This window comes from Triturus cristatus, chromosome 2_1 (assembly GCF_964204655.1).
Source record: "Triturus cristatus chromosome 2_1, aTriCri1.1, whole genome shotgun sequence".
Classification (NCBI taxonomy): domain Eukaryota; kingdom Metazoa; phylum Chordata; class Amphibia; order Caudata; family Salamandridae; genus Triturus; species Triturus cristatus.
Genome location: NC_140581.1, coordinates 734,445,661 through 734,459,367, shown reverse-complemented (window position 1 = coordinate 734,459,367; position 13,707 = coordinate 734,445,661).

Sequence of the window (13,707 nt, the reverse complement as noted above, 5' to 3'; positions counted from 1 at the left end):
CAGATGCCCTTTCTACCACTTACTGCCCTTTTCTCGGTGTTCGGCTCTACTCGGCGCCGGGTCGACGTCGATGGGCGGCTCCGGTTCGATGACGAGTCGATCGGTTCCACTTGACGCCGTGTCGATGCCGTCGGCCGGTTCCGGTTCGATGTCGCTGGGCGGCCTCGGTTCGATGTCGGGTCGATCTGCTTTACCTGATGCCGGGTCGATGCCGTGAGGCGGCTCTGGATCAATGACGCTGGGCGGCCTCGGCTCGATGTCGGGTTCCGGCGTCACAGGGTCACGGTCTCCCCGCTTCCGGGCGACTCCGGAGTGCGACCTCCACTCCCGACCTCCGTCGGCTCTACTTCGGGTTCCGGCGACTCCGGAGTGCGATCTCCACTCCCGACCTCCTGCGCGCTTCGCCTCGACTTCAGGCGACTCCGGAGTGCGATCTCCACTCCCGACCTCCTGCGCGCTTCGCCTCGACTTCAGGCGACTCCGGAGTGCGATCTCCACTCCCGACCTCCTGCGCGCTTCACTTCAGCTTCCGGCGACTCCGGAGGGCGGACTTCACTCCCCCGTCGACGCCTCACCTCGACCTCAGGTGACTTCTACTTGACCTCCGGTGTCTCCCCACGACCTCCGTCGGCGCCCTCACTCGACCTCTAGCGGCTCCGGGTACGACGTCTGCCTTCTGTCAGCGCCGCTTCTCCACCTCGGGCTCCAGGTCTCCAGGCTACTCGACGTCGGGTCTCCAGGAGGATTCCACCAAACAGGTCAGGAACTTGCTGTTCTTCTCCTTTAAGGCCTGTTCCGGCTGTTCAGGTCCTTAAGATGATTTTCTGGTCCTTATCCCACACAGGGCACTAGGCTGGGCTTGGTCAGTAGGGACTTGCATCAAGGGTGGGTTTCTGGACCCCACTCCAGGCACAAGTTTCCACCCCTACTGCCTTACTCCTTCCTCCTTCTGTTTCTCTGTCCTCTCTCTTCACTAGTCAGGTGCCAACTGCCAACTGCCAACTGTCAACCTGAGATGGTTTCCCAACATTCCAAACCTGCCTCCCTCTGTCACAGGGTTCTAGAATGTTCTGGAAGGTACTAGTAGGTTCCAGTGATGTCACAGGTGACAATGGGTGGCCACCATTTTGTGTTTCAGGCCCTCAGACAGAAGTTCCAGGGGTAGGGAAAATGGCTCCCTGACCCTGCATCAACACTAAAAAGTCTGGTGGTTCCCAAAAAGGAAAAATTCTAACAGGGTTTGAGGCAAAAGTGGGACAAAATAAATAATGATGAGGAGGGACCACCCAAAGGGCTGACAGGTCTAACACGCGTCCCCCCCAGCTGAAAGTGGGGAGAGCTACCCAACCCCTTGGGAGTTCTCATCACTAAGGCGGAAATACCTTGAGAGACCGTCTGCATTGGCGTGGTCCACTCCAGGCCGATGTTCCACCTGAAAGTCCATTCCCTGTAGGGAAATAGACCACCTTAGCAACTTGGGATTCTCCCCCTTCATCTGCATCAGCCAACGAAGGGGTCTGTGGTCGGTCTGAACCAGGAAGTGCGAGCCAAACAGGTATGGCCGCAACTTCTTCAGAGCCCATACCACTGCAAAGGCTTCACGCTCTATTGCACTCCACTTCTGTTCCCTGGGAAGCAGTCTCCGGGATAGGAAGACCACGGGTTGATCCAGACCCTCTTCATTGAGTTGCGATAACACTGCCCCAATGCCATGTTCCGATGCATCCGTCTGGACAATGAACTCCTTGGAAAAATCTGGGGCCCTTAAGACCGGGGCCTCGCACATGGCTTGCTTCAGCTTCACAAAGGCCTGCTGACAAGCCTCCGTCCAGACTACCCGTCGAGGTTGTTTCTTGGACGTGAGCTCCGTGAGGGGGGCTACAATGGTACCGTACCCCTTCACGAAGCGGCGGTAATATCCCGTGAGGCCCAGAAAAGCTCGGACCTCAGTCTGAGTCTTGGGGGGTTCCCAGGCCATAATAGCCTCGATTTTTGCCTGGAGGGGTTGCACCGCTCCCCTACCCACCAAGTGTCCAAGGTACACTACCGACCCCTGCCCGATCTGGCATTTGCTGGCCTTGATCGTCAATCCAGCTTGTCTCAGGGCCTGGAGAACAGCTTGCAGGTGACGCAAGTGATCCTCCCAGCTGTTACTGAAGACGGCTATGTCATCCAGATAAGCAGCAGAGAAACTCTCCATTCCAGTGAGGATCTGGTTCACCAGACGCTGAAACGTGGCAGGTGCGTTCTTGAGCCCAAAGGGCATCACACAGAACTGGTAGTGGCCATTGGGCGTGGAGAAGGCTGACCTTTCCCTTGCTCCATCAGTCAGAGAGATCTGCCAGTACCCCGAAGTAAGGTCAAAGGTACTTAGATATTGGGCAGCTCCCAGCCGGTCAATCAATTCATCCGCCCTCGGGATCGGATGAGCATCAGTCTTGGTTACTGAGTTCAGTCCCCGGTAGTCCACACAGAACCTCAGTTCCGGTTGGGCACCCGGTGGTGCAGCTTTTGGTACTAACACCACCGGACTGGACCAGGGGCTGCTGGAAGGTTCGATCACTCCTAGCTCCAGCATCTTAGTGACTTCACTGTGAATGCTGGCCTTCACCTTGTCCGACATCCGGTAGATCTTGGACTTCACAGGTGGGCTGTCTCCTGTGTCCACATCATGGATGCACAGGTGAGTCCTACCCGGAACAAGGGAGAACAACGAAGAGTACTGTCCCAGGACCTGGCGGCAGTCCTCCTGCTGTTCAGGAGTTAGAGATGGGGAGAGAATCACTCCCTCCACCGACCCATCCTTCTCTTGAGACGCAAATAAGTCGGGGAGAGGCTCGCTTTCCACGTCCTCTGCTCCGTCAGTCACCATCATCAATATGACTTCAGGCCTCTCGTGGTGGGGTTTGAGGCGGTTGGCATGCAGCACCCGTAGGGGCTGGCGAGGGGTCTTAAGATCCACCAAATAGGTAGCCTTACCCTTCTTCTCCAATACCTCAAAGGGTCCTGACCAGCGATCCTGGAGGGCGCTAAGCTCTCCTGGTTCGATCACCCACACCTTCTGGCCAGGCTCCAATTCCACTGGGTGAGCGTTGTGGTCATACCACGCCTTCATTACTGCTTGGCTGGCTTCCAAGTTGTCAGAAGCTTGCTTCCACAACTTAGCCATTTGGCTCCGGAAGGCCAGCATGTAACTCACCACATCCTGGGGAAGCTTTCTGGGAGTTCTTTCCCATCCGTCTCTCACCAGGCTGAGAGGTCCACGCACAGGGTGCCCATACAAAAGCTCGAAGGGGCTGAAGCTCACTCCCTTCTGTGGCACTTCCCTGTAGGAAAACAATAGGCAGGGTAGGAGGACGTCCCATTTCCTCCACAGGCTTTCAGGCAGACTTCTGATCATGCCTTTCAAGGTTTTGTTGAACCTCTCCACCAGACCATTGGTCTGGGGGTGGTAAGGAGTGGTGAACCGGTAGGTCACTCCACACTCCTTCCACATCGCCCGCATGTACGCTGACATGAAGTTGGTCCCCCTGTCGGACACAACTTCCTAGGGAAAACCCACTCGGGTAAAGATTCCCATCAGGGCCCTAGCCACAACAGGTGCAGTAATGGTCCTCAGAGGGATGGCCTCTGGGTACCGTGTGGCATGATCCACCAGAACCAGGATAAACCTGTGACCAGCTGTAGTAGGTGGATCTAACGGACCCACAATGTCGATGCCCACCCTTTCAAAGGGGGTGCTAACGACAGGATGTGGTTCCAGGGGAGCTTTCAGCTTCACCCCTGTTTTCCCACTGGCTTGGCAAGACACACATGTCTGGCAGTAGGTGTCGGACGACACTTTCATTTGAGGCCAATAAAAGTGTGGGACAAGATGGGCGAAGGTCTTGTCTTGCCCCAGGTGTCCTGCCAAGGGGATCTCGTGAGCCAACTACAGTAGGAAGGCTCGATAACGTTGAGGGACTACTAAGGCTCGTGACGATCCATGTAGGGGTGCCTTGGGTTCACTGTAGAGGAGGCCATCCTCCCAGTAAACGTTGTAGTTCCCCTCAACGTTCCCTGCTGCCTGGGCTTCGGCCTGTCGCCTCAGTCCCTCAAGGGTAGGGCACTCCCTCTGGCCCTTGCAGAATTCCTCCCTGGTCGGCCCTCCCTCCACGTGCCACTCGGCCGGAATGGGTAGGTCCTCCAGTTTGGTAACATCCCCCACCGCGGACTCCTGGTCCACCACCTCCGGTGGCCTATCCGTCACACGGGGCGCGGATGCCGAGGCAGGCTCCTCCTGTCCTCGGTTCTTCCCTTGGTCGGCAGCTGGCTGGGCTTTTGTTCGAGGCTCCAGCCGAAACGAACTCCCCCTCCGGGTAGTCGCGGACCTTGTGCTGACACAGGCCCAGTCAGGTGTACCCAGCATCTCAGCATGAGTCCGGTATTCCACCTCCTTCCAAGCATTGTGCTCCATGTCATTCCCCAGCAGACAATCGACTGGCACGGCAGGGCTTACGGCAACTCGAAGTGAACCTGCAACCCCCTCCCATTCAAAGGGAACCTCGGCCACCGGATAGTGGCCTGTTCTGCCGTCAGCCATCGCGGCTGGGTGGAGTACATCGGGAATTACCTGCTCTGGAGACACCAGTTGGCTACGTACCATAGTCATACTGGCTCCTGTGTCTCTCAGAGCCTCCCCTCTTTGGCCGTTGATGGTGACCCACTGCCCATACTTTACGGTATTTGCGGGCACCTGGATCTTAGGAACCATCTCCCGTTCTCCCAGGGACACTAAAGTGACACCCGCCCACTCCCTTCCCTTAGTTAAGGGCATCTCCTCCCCGAGCACTGCACTAACTACTCCGGGGGCCTTTCCTCCAATGGGAGGGGGTGGTCTTTTCGGGCACTTCGCATCTCCCTTATAGTGTCCGACACCACCGCACTCGTAGCAATGGACAACCCTTGGCTGCTGACTCTGGCCAGGATTAGGGTTTCTGGGTGGGTTAGCCCTAGGGGTGAATCCTGTTCCCTTCCCTGGGAAACTATTTTGGGGGCCTTTGGAGAACTTCTTTTTCTTTTCCCCTCCCTCTTTCTTCTGGGGGGTGCCCTGTCCGGCCTTTTGAGTATCCCCTCCAGTCCCCCTTGTGGACACCCGGGTACTAGCCCAAATGTCCGCCTCCTCAGCAAGCTTCCGGGGATTGGTCAGCTTGCTATCCACCAGGTGTTGACGCAGTTCAGGGAAACATTTTTCGAGCAGGTGTTCCTTCAACATTAAATCAAACAACCCCTCGTAGTCCCTCACCTCACTGCCCTGAATCCAACCCTCTAATGCCTTCTTCGCATAATCCAGGAAATCCACCCAATTCTGTGTGCCCAGTTTGTGGCTACCCCGGAACTTCTGTCTGTATTTCTCGGGTGTTAGTCCAAACTTTCTCACGAGCGCCACTTTCATGGTGGGGTAGTGGGTCTGCTCATCCTGCTCTAGGGCCAATAATGCATCCCTACCAGCTGGAGGCATGTATTTGTACAATCCCCCTCCCCAGTACTTCTCTGGAACCCCATGGGCCCTTAAAGAGACCTCATAGGCCGCTAGCCACTTGGCAATATCATCCCCTGCACTATAGCTAGCTACTATGTCTTTCGGCAGATAGGGTTTGGGTTCCCTGGTGATCTCTCGGTCTTTGCTGCCACCATTAGGAACAGTTTGTGCCCCGACTCGTAAGATCTGGAGATCCATCTCCTTGAGCCTCAACTCGTGAGCCATCCTCCGTTCCTCCTTTTCATTCTCCAGCTTCGCCAAATCCCATGTGAGCTGTTTTTCTCCCTCCGGTCAATTAACTCTGCTTCAGATAAGCCGCCGCTAGAGACAGTGCTGCCCTTCCTGGAAATGGTTCTTGGCCCCGCTACCAGGTTCCCCACCTCAGGTTGGTACAACCCAGCCCCCTCGCTATCAGGCTCTCCATCCCTGTCCTCCTGCTCAGCCTTACTTTCTCGTCGTGCCTCCCCCCAAGCCCTCAAGCTGGTCTGGAGCTCACCCTTCTTTGCACCTTGGGGACAAAACACCCCCTCTCTCTGACAAAACTCTCTGAGTTGGGCCACAGTATAAGTTTCCACATCTTCCAACACAAACTCCATTTTGCCCACTCAGATCAGAAGACAGGTGTTTACAGAAGCTATGCAGGGGGGTACCTTTTATAATACCTCCTCCCACCACCAGAGTAAATTTGGAAAAAAACAAAACTCAGAATTAGGAAGTCCGCTTTGAGAAAACTCCCGGTGTAGGCCTATGGACTACCCACAGTTATTGTCGAGTGGACGCAAGCACAGCTGTATCCCACCGCTGAACACCAATTATGTTAGAGAACCCCGGGCAACCGAGGTTAGCAGTCACCCGGTTTTTCCCAACACATAAGGGGTAGCTTGGCTCGAGCGGTCGGGGGTCAGGCACCGTGTTAAGCGTACGTCACACCCTCACAGTAACCATGCGTTCATCCGTTCCAAAAACGACTCTACACCGTAAAAATTTATGAAAGAATCTCTTTGTGTTTATCTTAATTTTCTCTTAGTTGCAGGGTTATGTCCCAAATACAATACAAAAGGATTTTCTTCAGAAATAGTAGGTCAATTAAATAATAACACTTTACAGGTGCAATAAATAGGACTAGGTCATAAATACACAAGGAATAAATAGAGGTGCGATAAATACATAGGGCAAATAAATACTGTCAGACAATAAATACCAGGCAGGAATAAATACAGTCAGACAATAAATAACACTCCTTCAATGAATAATATAAGCAGACAAACAATTGCAAATCAGATCACATTTATGAGGTAGATTGATTTTACCATGCCCAAGTACAGCTTGTGGTCACTGGGGAGGCCTGGGGATGTCCCACCTAGTGTGGTCAAGGCTGGGGCCTAAGCTGAGGTAAAATGAGGGTACCCTAAGGTTCTGGCTCACCAACTACACAGTCCCTCACACAGGTCCCTGCACCAGTCTCAGTTCACCCCCCCTAGCACCCTCAGGTTGGTCCTAACACCCCTCTAGCCCCTAGAATGGTCTTTTAGGGCTCCACACGGCCTCAGATGCCCTTTCTACCACTTACTGCCCTTTTCTCAGTGTTCGGCTCTACTCGGCGCCGGGTCGACGTCGATGGGCGGCTCCGGTTCGATGACGAGTCGATCGGTTCCACTTGACGCCGTGTCGATGCCGTCGGCCGGTTCCGGTTCGATGTCGCTGGGCGGCCTCGGTTCGATGTCGGGTCGATCCGCCTTACCTGACGCCGGGTCGATGCCGTGAGGCGGCTCCGGATCGATGACGCTGGGCGGCCTCGGCTCGATGTCGGGTTCCGGCGTCACAGGGTCACGGTCTCCCCGCTTCCGGGCGACTCCGGAGTGCGACCTCCACTCCCGACCTCCGTCGGCTCCACTTCGGGTTCCGGCGACTCCGGAGTGCGATCTCCACTCCCGACCTCCTGCGCGCTTCGCCTCGACTTCAGGCGACTCCGGAGTGCGATCTCCACTCCCGACCTCCTGCGCGCTTCGCCTCGACTTCAGGCGACTCCGGAGTGCGAACTCCACTCCCGACCTCCTGCGCGCTTCACTTCAGCTTCCGGCGACTCCGGAGGGCGGACTTCACTCCCCCGTCGACGCCTCACCTCGACCTCAGGTGACTTCTACTTGACCTCCGGTGTCTCCCCACGACCTCCGTCGGCGCCCTCACTCGACCTCTAGCGGCTCCGGGTACGACGTCTGCCTTCTGTCAGCGCCGCTTCTCCACCTCGGGCTCCAGGTCTCCAGGCTACTCGACGCCGGGTCTCCAGGAGGATTCCACCAAACAGGTCAGGAACTTGCTGTTCTTCTCCTTTAAGGCCTGTTCCGGCTGTTCAGGTCCTTAAGATGATTTTCTGGTCCTTATCCCACACAGGGCACTAGGCTGGGCTTGGTCAGTAGGGACTAGCATCAAGGGTGGGTTTCTGGACCCAACTCCAGGCACAAGTTTCCACCCCTACTGCCTTCCTCCTTCCTCCTTCTGTTTCTCTGTCCTCTCTCTTCACTAGTCAGGTGCCAACTGCCAACTGTCAACCTGAGATGGTTTCCCAACATTCCAAACCTGCCTCCCTCTGTCACAGGGTTCTAGAATGCTCTGAAAGGTACTAGTAGGTTCCAGTGATGTCACAGGTGACAATGGGTGGCCACCATTTTGTGTTTCAGGCCCTCAGACAGAAGTTCCAGGGGTAGGGAAAATGGCTCCCTGACCCTGCATCAACACTAAAAAGTCTGGTGGTTCCCAAAAAGGAAAAATTCTAACAGGGTTTGAGGCAAAAGTGGGACAAAATAAATAATGATGAGGAGGGACCACCCAAAGGGCTGACAGGTCTAACACAGAGGATCAGAGGAAGGCTGAATGAAGTAATATAAGGAGTTAAAGTATTGACAGTTGATTGGTGAGGAAAAAAGGGAGTGGCAGGGCTTTATTGGATGAAAGGAGCAATTGTTGCAGATTGAAGTATGGGGTATTGAGTTGGGGAGAGATTGACGAGGCCAGAGGAGGCACAGAGGGAGTAAAACAGTTGTGATATTGTGCTTAATTTGTTTTTTAAAAAAGTGCATGAGGTGTATAGCTTTTCTTAGCAACATACTGCAGCACTGCCAAATGCCAAAGCTGATCAATTGGAAGGCTGCCTAGTCTTGATTCCAATGTATGCTTCTTCCTTCACCCTACACTTTCCCTCCTTAGCTTACTCTTGCAGGTTTATTTTAATCCTTGCTTTCTTACTTTGTGGACTCACCTTTTTCTCTTTTCTCTCTTGCTCTGGGCCAAAGTCTAATGAAACATAAGTCCTGGAGCTCAAAAACGAGTGGTGGTTCCCACCATCTTCACCCATCGGCACAAATTAAGCCCTGATTGTGTAAAAAAGTGTGGGACGGAACCCCAATAATCACCTGAACCCGAAATAATTGATCACCTCAAAAATCTTTAGCAATATAGTTCAGCTCCGAGATTTTTCTTTGATCTAGTGATTAGAGACTACACTCCTCATCAGGAAACTACAATTTAGCAAAGTTAAACAGAATATAATATTGGACCCATAAAAGACTGAGGGGCATATTATCAAGCACGGCGTTAAAATTATCGCCGCTGTAGCGGTAGAAAACTGCCGCTACAGCGGCGATAATGGGCTTGATAATATGCCACAGAGAATTCCAATAGAAGCCCATGTTGACACCAGAACATGGGCTTCTATGGGAATTCTCAAGGGCATATTATCAAGCTCATTATCGCCGCTTTAGCGGCAGTTTTCTGCCACTAAAGCGACGATAATTTTAACGCCGTTTCTTGATAATATGCCCCTGAGTTCTAGATCAAAATAAAGCAAATAAGGTATTTATTACAGAATAATTAAAATGCGGTACAAAGAAAGAAAAAGCATGAATCACCATGAAGACCCAAATTACAGAAATGCAGAATAAATACAAAATCATGAAGTCATCATCTAAGCAGAAATTCAGAGTCAAACTCTTGAAGAGGATTGACGGCATAATGGGTCAGCTACAAGGTAAATGGCAAATTAATCCCACTAAACACAGAATCCCAGAGGTTTTATAGGAAAATCACATAAGTGGTTGGCTCAGAAAATATTGTTCAACTAGTTAGCCATAGTCATGCTGCAAATTTCTGTCCATGACTTGTAGCAATCTATTTTGAGTGACTGTACGAAGATAGTGGCACTTTCCCCCTTTTCAGTCTAATGGCCAATCTATCTGTTGGAGTATTCTACAGAGAATGGAACTCCCCACTATACTTTTTAGCATCTATGTTCAGCCTTAGGCGGAGCTGTTTCAATCAGCCTAAATGTACTCTACTATGACAATAACTCTCAATTGGTGCTGAGGTTATGAGTGTGGCTAACCAATATTTGTGATTGGATGATGAGGAACAATCTAAAGCTAAACAGGGACAAGACCTAGATCATGATTGTCGTGGGCAGCTTTCTGGGCTGGACAGAGAAGCTTTGGCCTGACATATTAGTAAGTCTTGTTCAAAACTTAGGTGTTTGTTTCAACCAAACCTCAGTTTTGATACCCAGGTACAGAAAATTTGATCTTCTTGCTTTACACTTTTTTGCATACTAAAAAACGCATACTAAAAAGATCCTCACGTTTCTTCTTCAGGCGACCCAGGCCTTCATTTCATGGCCATAATTCTGGCACAATTGGACTATTGAAATATCACATATATTGCACTCCCAGAAGCCTCAATAAGGAAACTATAGAGCATGCAGAACATGGCGGTCTGCCTTGTATGTGCCCTTTACGAATACAATATATGTCTAAGGCCTCAGGTTACCTCCATTGCTGCTGGTAAAACAGCATATCTAACTTATGTTTGTGTGAAGGGCCTATTTTACTATTCACACCGTTTTAGGTCGAGCCTAGTGCAGCGCGCATGCGCTGCTCTAGGAGATGACCTTTAGAAATTGGTCAGCTCTTTTCAAGCACTTTTGCTTGTGCTGGCATCCACCGAGCGGGAGCGAGCAGCGGCGCGCAGATGCCATCTGTTTGGAATTAGCGTGGCCGTGCGCACATCTGCACTTTTCAAGCACTCGTGCTTGTTTATCTTCTCTGTAACCCTCTACTTTTTGACCTGCTGAAGAAATGCATTTGAAGTCTTCCACTGTCTCGCTTTTACCTCTCACTACTTACATAGAGCTCCTATGCCCTGTGTAAAACTGCACAAATAAACTGCAAAGAGAAATACACACATTCTACCCTCTTCCCGCCTCTCCTTCGATGGACTATCTTCAGCACGGCTGTCTTGTCCCCACCAATTACAGCCTGTCTCGCCTGTCCCCTGCCGAGTATACCCTGTCGCCCACATGTCCTCGTGCTGTGACTGTCACTACTCCGTATTCACCGACCACCCCGTGCCCAGCAGTCTCCGCTTCTAGTCTCACAGCCTCCACCTCACTCTTGCTCTCTCCTCCTTATTTAAGTGCCTCGCCTGCTCTTTCCTCTCATATTCAGACTTGTGCTAGCCAGTGTGCCCGCCTCTCTCTCCGGCTGGGCCCCTCTCCTCGTCGAACTTTTTTTCTCTCCCGGTACCGATGTCTCCCTTTCATCTTGCGACACAGCTGCACATCTCCCTCCGTGTCAGTATCTCTTTCCCCAGTCACGTTCCCTCGATCACTTCCTGCCCCCTCACCCTCCCCTCCCTGTGTCTCTGCTGGGAAGCGGTCTCTCCGCCTCTGCTCCCCCGGGCACCTCCCCTCTGACACGGATGCACACATAAAGGCACGCAGAGCGGAGGGTGAAAAGAAAACACGGCCGGGGAATCCCCGCTCTGACCCCTCGGCCATCTGTCCTCCACTGGTGACATCCGAGGCAACCCCGACAGCACCCCACCACCCTTTGAAACAGGATCGCAGGGTGAGGATGCCCAGCCAGCAGCGATACCCCAACCAGTGCCCAGCACCATCAGGCTTCATCTCAGACTCCCGCCCGGAAAGAGTAGGCACTGGGGTGGAGTCTTTGCAGAAATGGGATATTAACGTACCACAAACTACCAACAAAATAAATAAACAACAACACACGATTCCATTCGCTCCACCAGATGCTCGATCTCTAGCCACAAAAGTTAAAGATCTGACACATCTTTACGGATGAGCTCTTATCACTTACTTACATTTGACATTTAATACTATACTTTCTAAACTTTGTAACAGCCCAAAGTGCAGCACTCTAGTACTGTGCTTCCAGGGTAGACAAGTACCTAATAACCTAGCAGTTGGACATACCATGGGGCTTTCCTCACCTTTTTTTTCCTGGATGTTTGTCTAGGTCAGCATCGGATTACCAGAAATACTCAGCAGGTAAGCAATCTCCCACCCAGTGCTACACGTAGTAAAACCTGTAAATGTTAAGCACCCAGAATAATGTGCTGCATGGCTAAAAACTTATAAGGTCCCAAAGGCGAGACTTATTGGCTATGCCAATGCTTGTTCTCACTGTCCTGTAATACCCTATGGGGGATGTTCTCAAGAACGTGTGATAACCATCGTAAAAGTTCCTTAACGCAACCTCCAACATCGCAGTCTATCGCGGGAAACTTACGCCGTGTTAACCAAGTATTCACAGCACGGCGGTACCATGCGATAATCACCAGATAACGCGTCAAATGGCCGCAGTAAAATCAACGACATGCAACAAAAATGCAAAACACGAACGCAAAAAAAGCTGAGATGAGGCCAAGCGGGATACAAAAAGCAGCGAACACCAGCGGCAGGCCTGCAAATCCCACGCGTCTGGCGGGGAAATGCACTATAAAAGCAGAGCAAGAAAAACACACCAGAAACAATCCAAAGTGCGCAGCAACATGGATGCACCCTGACATAGCGCAGAGGCCAAAGCGAACCCCACAGACCACCAGCAAGGTACAACGGGGTCGGGGAAGGCCAGGGAGAAGTGGGAGAGGAAGACGGGGTGCAGTCCGCAGGAAAACAAGACCAGCGTCACGGAGATGACAGAACACAACAACCATCAACTGACCCACAATCAGACTACCTTGAATGCAGCCGGAGTGTCGAGGAGGCCAATGGAGGATGCCAAGAGGCGCTGGCATGACGTGAAAACCTAAACCAGGCACCAAGACGCCGCCAACAGGAAGGCAGCAATGGCAACAGGAGGTGGGAGTCCTGTACCACTGGAGGAAATGGAGGCCAGTCATCAGTGTGGAGACGGTGCAAGCAGGTGGGAGTATGGACACAGCTTGAGAGGACCTGACACAACAACAACAGGGTGAGTAACGACCAGGGACTGGGGGACGGGGGGGAGATGGGCACAATGGCACACATGCACAAGTAAGTAGAGCACACTGCACACCCACAATGACCCAGGATCATGTCCCTCATCCCCGTAGCACACTGCAGCACACACACATAGCAATCACAGCACATCCCTTGACAATGTGGCACAAAGTAGAACACCGACACTGCAGAACTGGAGACACAACTGGGTCCGCTCATGTGCAGAAACAGGCCAATCACATTTGACAGAGCAGGGAACTGAGATATGCATATGTACGGATATAACCTCACATCCGTCATATAGTCTCCCCCCTCAAATTGCCAGCACCGCAGAGGGACATACAACACCTCCAGCAGGTCAAACCAGACAACACATCAGTGATGCTGGAGATGACCACCACACCTTCGACACCGACGCCCTACAACAGCTCGTGGACATCTCAGGCAACCCACCCCTAGGAGCAGGGCAGCCAAGCTACATAAAGGAGACCACAGCCCCTGCACAGACTACACAGCAGGAAGCACCCATCACCACGGCTGGCTCCCAACACTTCCCCGAGGCACACATCGCATTCCAATGCCAGGTGTCAGAATGCCAAAAGAAGGTGGCCGAACAGGTGCGGGTGGGGTCAGAGCTCATGGAAGCCGAACTGGACCAAATACGTGTTCCGTCTAAAACCCATCAGGAACCACCTACACCCCACAAAGGAGACCCAAACTGCGACAGAGACACATGCAGATGGACATTCCCAGTACAGAACCATGCCCAGGGGCATGCACATATCTGTCACACACCCACGTTGACTCTGCGTACGACAGCCCAGTCCACTCCCCTTACGAATTGAGTGGGTGACGACAAAGCTACATGTCCAAGCTCTGACCCGCTGCCTGCAGTGACATGTCTGCGTCCGCTGTA